Here is a 6,000-nt window from a genome sequence, read left to right as displayed (position 1 = left end):
GTGTGTTCCGTCGTTTCCAGCAACTTAGGTCTGCCACCTAATATATATGGTAGAGATTATTTAGGGCTTTTGAGGAAAGTTAGGGAGAACCTCTATTCCTCGGCAGACTTGTGGCTGAGGAATATGAGACAGATATGTATTTGCAGCGCCCGAGTGCGCGCACACATGTACACACACATACACACACACACACACACACACCGACTTGGCAGCTGTGAGGATGGAAGTGGGGGACTCTGTGCCAGCTAAGCTACTTCAAGTGCCTGCAAGTCTGAGGCTGGATTTGAAGCCTCCAGCGTGTTTGGAGTTAATTCCCATTAGATTGGACTCCGCCCCTCTCTCCCAAAGGTAAAGCAAGGTTTTCAGGCATCACTGCAAAGAGCAGCTGGGATTCCCATCCCCTTCTGACAAGCTGTGAGAAGAAGTTGTTTCTCAGATCTGAGTTTGAAGAGAGGGGACAAGTCAATCAGCTTCCGTGGTCAGAAGGTAAATTTGCAACTTGGGCCAAATGCAATGGAAACAGCTGGCTTAGAGAATGCTTTTGCTCTCTCTGTGCTCAGCCCTTCTCCTCCCTTTCCTTTCTCAGGCTTCCTGTACTTTCATCTCACAGCTCAGAGAAGCTGTTTTCTTCCCAAAGAGGTCCTGGTGCATTTTTTACTCCTTCAGACCCTGTTGTTTGCACAGAGGGTAAGAGGAATCTGGGCTGGATTTCTATTTCATATTGACGTGGTTTGAGGACCTAAGGGTTAACTGCCAGCTGGTTTCCTCAAGAGAGTTAGTAACTTGAGGAGAGGAAGTGCATATCTCTGGGAGTGGAGGGAGGGACTTTGCTCTGACCTGTCTATAGAAGGAAGAGTGGATCTGGTTTGCTGGTGTGCTGGGCTGATCTCTTAGACCTGCCTAAATTGGGATTTGGGGACCAAAAAGGGGTGATGGGGTTAAAGTGAAATGCAGATGTTAAAGTCAGTCAGGCTAGAAACAAAAGATTGTATTCACTCTGTAAATATTTATGAGTTCCTACTATGTGCCAAGCATGATGATTTAGAGAAAAACCTGAAATAGTTTGACTGTAAATCCATTCTCAAAAAGAACACTGGGCTGAGTGGTTGCATTTTGTGGTGGGAAACTAAATACAGAAAGAAGCCGAGGGCTAAGAAGTCACTGGAAGAATGGCTGGAGGAAAAGGAGAGGAGAGGGGAGGGGTGTTCTACTTCTTGGGAGACTTCAAATCTTCTCTATTACTTACGGGGGAATGGTATCTTTTCCAGTAGAGGGAAGAATAATGGGCACTTATACTGGTGTTAGGTGTACACCAGATTTTTATCACTTTAATTATGCTTAATCATCTCCATTTTAAAGATAAAAACTGAAACTGAGAGATTTTCAGTGATCCTCTTAAGTTCATATAAGGGGAAGACCTCTGGACCCTATCTCAGATCTGATTCCAAAATCTGGACCCTTTTCCACTAAAATGATTTTTCTCAATCATTAGTTCTCATCAGAATCAATGGAGAATCTTTTAAAAATGCAAATCTCATAAATTGTAATTCAGTGACTCTGAGAAGGACTGTCTTCATCTGCATTTTAAAGCACTGAGGGTGATTCTAATGCAGAAGGGTTGGGTCCACCATTTTGAGAAATGCTTTCAATACACCACACTGCCTCTCATGTCTGCCAAAGTGGTTGGAGATGCATTCGGCTTACCTTCTTCGTATACTGGCCAGGTTCACTAAATAGAGGTGGTCAGCTGTGGTGGCATGCTATTCCCAGTTGAGGTTACAGGTAGAGGGTCTACTGGGCAACACTAGTAGGGCTGGACCATGAACCCAAGGGTGTGGGGAGATGCAGTACCAGTTAGCTCACTGTTGATAGAGCTTAACTGTGTCTTGCCATAGCAAGCTGGTAGGAGTGATTTCTAACTAGTGGAGGGGACTCCTAACTGACCAACTGCTAACTGAAAGTGGTGGCATCTATCCAGTCAGAATAAGAACTGGGATGAAGAGATCTAATTGGCACCTCAGTTTCCAAGGCAGAAGACAAATGGGGAACTCCGTGAGCACCATTTTTTTTTTTTTTTGCAGGGAAGGGAGAAGTTCATATGAAATTTAGGGAAATCATTCCAATTTCCACTTTTCCAACCACAAATTCTGGAGAAAGAGAGTAGCCCAGGACCTGACATAGAGCTTCTTTGTAAGGGCTCTCTCTGTCTGCATGGCCAACTTGATTATTTATAAATGGCCTTCCAGGTTGTCAGTGACTCAGTTGATCTTCTGACTCCACTTACTCCCTAACTTCCTGCCTTCAACTGCCTTACCTGACTGTCAACATCTCAGATGCAAATAAATAAATAAACAAAGCCAACACAGCTAGTTTTGCTAATCTTTCTATTCAAGAATAAAAGAGGAGGGAAGAAGAGTGAAAGCACAGAAAGAGGATCAGCAAGTATGACAGCTGAGGAATTTGAAAGACAAGGCTTAGGTGAAAAGTGAAATATTAAGCAGAGAGTAGATTGGTGGGGAGGGGGAAATGGGGACTTGTTGCTCAATGAATATAAAGTTTTAGTCATGCTAGATGAGTAAATTCTAGAAACCTTCCGTATAACTTTATGCCTAAAGTTAACAGTACAGTGTTGTGCACTTTAAAATTAATTAACAGGATAGATCTCACATTGTATCTTAACACATGCACACATACATACACCAAACCAATACAAGGAACTTTTTGAAGGTTATGAATGTTTTAGTACCTTGATTGTGGTGATGGTGGTACAAATATAAGCATACATCAAAACTCATTAAGATGTGTGCACTAAATGTGTGCAATTTTTTGTATCCTGATTACACATCAATGAATTTTAAAACAGTGAGATCTTCTTTGAGTCACCAAGATACAAATGGGAAATAAAGCCCTTGGAGTAGCTACATCATGAGATGATTTCAGGCATAGGAGAACTTGGAGTAACAACCATTGCAGAGATAAATAGAGGAGGAATAACTCCTGAAGGACTCAGGTGGCATTAAATGAGGAAAGAAATACTTAAGAAGGGGTAGTAGATTCTTTTTGAGCCTGTGTCTGAAGCAGAAAGATCTAGAATGTTCAGGTTCAGGCTGCTTATATACCCAAATTGATGCAAAGGATCACATTGGGTAAAGACATTTCTCTGGAATGTGGCTCTATTTACCACTGGAAACATATGCCTGTGTATCTTGCTCATTTCCTACAAAAGTCTCAACACTGAGTATGATGCAATTGTAACAGGGTTGGCAGGTAGGCAATGCACACCATCTGGGGGGGGGCATGAGGAGAAAGGCCTGTTCATATTCCTTTGCCAACACCAGTGCCAACAAAGCTGCTCCTCACAGACCAGTCTGAAACCAGTAGTCTTGCAGCCACAATTTCCTTAGCAGCTAGAAGTCAGACATGACATTTCTAACCAACTAGTATTCTGGTCATTAACTCACTAGTTGCTTTGCCTGGTCCCTGTTACCTTCGGTAAAGTAGTGCTTTCCTTAACTCAGAAGTTGTATGACAAAGCTCGAGTGGAAACAAAAGTATTTGAATTTTTGTGTATGGGGGCTGGGGAGAAAATGAGATAAAAGAAGGATTTGATTCCTTTTCCTCCACTCAGAAAAAATAAGAGCAGTTTTTCCAGTTTCACTGATATTAAGTGCCTATGTATGAGTACCTACACATGAGTGTGAAAAGGTGATAACAAATGATTAAAAACATGGCAATGAGACACCACAGAGAGAGTAGAGTGCTCATTTTGGGAGGGAAAGAGCTAAAGGTAAGATCCCAGCATTCTGAGTTGATTAAGGGCTCTCATCTGGAAGACCAGCCAAGCTATTCTCCTCTGAGGATGTGACCAAAGGAATTGGCCTTCAGTTACAGCAGAAAAGATTCCAAATGATATGTAATGAATGATTTATTGACAATGAGAGTTGTTAAGCTACTGAGAAAAATCGGAAAGTCCTCTTCTCTAGAGTTCTTAAAATAAATAAATAAATAAATAAATAAATAAACAAACAAATAAATAAATAAATAAATAAATAAATAAATAAAAGCGATGTAGATAGCCATTTTACCTGTACAGCTTAGGTGGGTTTCCTGCTTCAAAAGATTGAAGTGATTCCTACTCATGAGTCTGCATTACACTGACGACCATATCTCTAAAGGTTAGTGAACACTAGCCTTCAGTAAGGACAGTAAATGCAGGACACACTTTGCACTTCCACTCTGGTTGTTACAACTTCTGGGCCACACTCACTGCATCTTATACAACTAGTCTCAGAAACAGGTATGTGACCCTTTTAGGTGATGGAGGAACTAAGGGATGAGGGACCATGTGACACCTAAAGAGAGAGGGTCAGTAATCCTGTCAATGCCTGATTACTGGACCAATTAGCAGAAGCACCAGGGTGAGTTCTTGGTTTCTGAAATCTAGTGTGGCTATATGGCTAGAATTCCAGGACAGGGAAACAGAGCCATTGCATGTATGACATATACAGGAAGAATAAAGATAGACTGAAGTATAGCACTGTGTATGATTTTTATTTATGTGAGTGCAAAGAGACTTGGCTAGTTCCTGGGAATGAACTTGGAGGACTGTCATGAAGGGACATCCACTGCAGGCCATACAGGAACTAAAGGCATTTGTTTGAATGCACTTCCACGTCTGGGAGAACATGTAGTAGTGTGCCTGCAGACTCCACATGGCCCAATGCCTCCCTGTCCAGCTACAGGAGAAGCAGCATTGAGGCTTATTATATGCTCTGAAAACATTGAGAATTGGATTTCTGAGCTCTCTTTCTTGACTTCATGAGGTCACATCTATGACTCCAATAAAGTTTACATTCAAAACACATAGGCTTCGTCTCTCCATTGTTTAATGCCATGGTCACTTTTAACTTAATATTGTTTGAGTCTTGGAGAGGGAACATTAGAGATTCTCAGCTTGCCTTCCACAGACAGTGCTGGTGCACCACACCTCTAGTCCTAAATAGGGTGACTAATTTTCCTAGTTTTGTCACTGTAAGTCCCACATTCCAGGAAACCCCTCAGTCCCAGGAGAACTAGCATGATTGGTCATCCTAGTCCTCAGTGAAATAAGGACAACGAGTTTTTCCTAAAGTTAAAAGTTTATTTAAAAGGTTTTATTTAGGGATCCCTGGGTGGCGCAGCGGTTTGGCGCCTGCCTTTGGCCCAGGGCATGATCCTGGAGACCCGGGATCGAATCCCACGTCGGGCTCCCGGTGCATGGAGCCTGCTTCTCCCTCTGCCTGTGTCTCTGCCTCTCTCTCTCTCTGTGACTATCATAAATAAATAAAAAAAATTTAAAAAAAAAAATAAATAAAAGGTTTTATTTATTTATTCATGAGAGAGAGAGAGAGAGAGAGAGAGAGAGAAAGAGAGGCAGGCAGAGACATAGGCAGAGGGAGCAGTAGGCTCCATCCAGGGAGCCTGATGTGGGACTAGATCCTGGGACTCCAGGATCATGCCCTGGGCCAAAGGCAGGCTTTAAACCACTGAGCCACCCAGGCATCCCAAATTAAAAGTATTTATATTCTTAAAGCCGATGAGTTTCGCTAAAGCTAAGCATATGTAACTTAAACTGGATTTTATGGTTTTGCCTTACATCTTGGCTTCAAAATTCCATTTTACAAGTAAAATTATGGTGGCAGTGGTTGGTAGTATTGTTTTTTTAAACAGCCTGATGTGTCACAGATGATGATAATATTTTTTATGGATTTAAAAAAATAAATAAAATATTTTGTGTATTGGGGCACCTGGGTGGCTCAGTCAGTTAAACATCTGCTTCTTGGTTTCAGCTCAAGTCATGATCTCGGGATCATCAGATCAAGCCCTGCATGTGGCTCCACAGTCAGCATGGAGCCTGCTTGAGAGTCTCTCTCTCTTCCTCCGCCCCTCACCATCCCTCGTGCTTGTGCTCTCTCTCTTTCAAAATAAAGTTTTTATTTATTTATTTGAGATTATTTAAGA

The 6,000-nt window shown here is 42.0% G+C and overlaps 1 protein-coding gene across 1 annotated transcript in view; it reads left to right on the top strand.

Moving 5' to 3' along the window:
- Positions 1-325: 325 nt before the first annotated feature.
- LHFPL1 (LHFPL tetraspan subfamily member 1) overlaps positions 326-6,000 on the top strand; it is a 54,534-nt gene continuing 48,859 nt past the window's right edge. Inside the window, exon 1 of the mRNA XM_025431395.3 lies at positions 326-486. The gene's annotated coding sequence lies outside the window, so the exon portion shown is untranslated. The remainder of the gene's footprint in view (positions 487-6,000) is intronic.

The sequence above is a fragment of the Canis lupus genome, chromosome X (genome assembly GCF_003254725.2).
Source record: "Canis lupus dingo isolate Sandy chromosome X, ASM325472v2, whole genome shotgun sequence".
Lineage (NCBI taxonomy): Eukaryota > Metazoa > Chordata > Mammalia > Carnivora > Canidae > Canis > Canis lupus.
The sequence above is the reverse complement of the archived record's forward strand: the minus strand, read 5'-3'. Positions and strand labels throughout refer to the sequence as shown.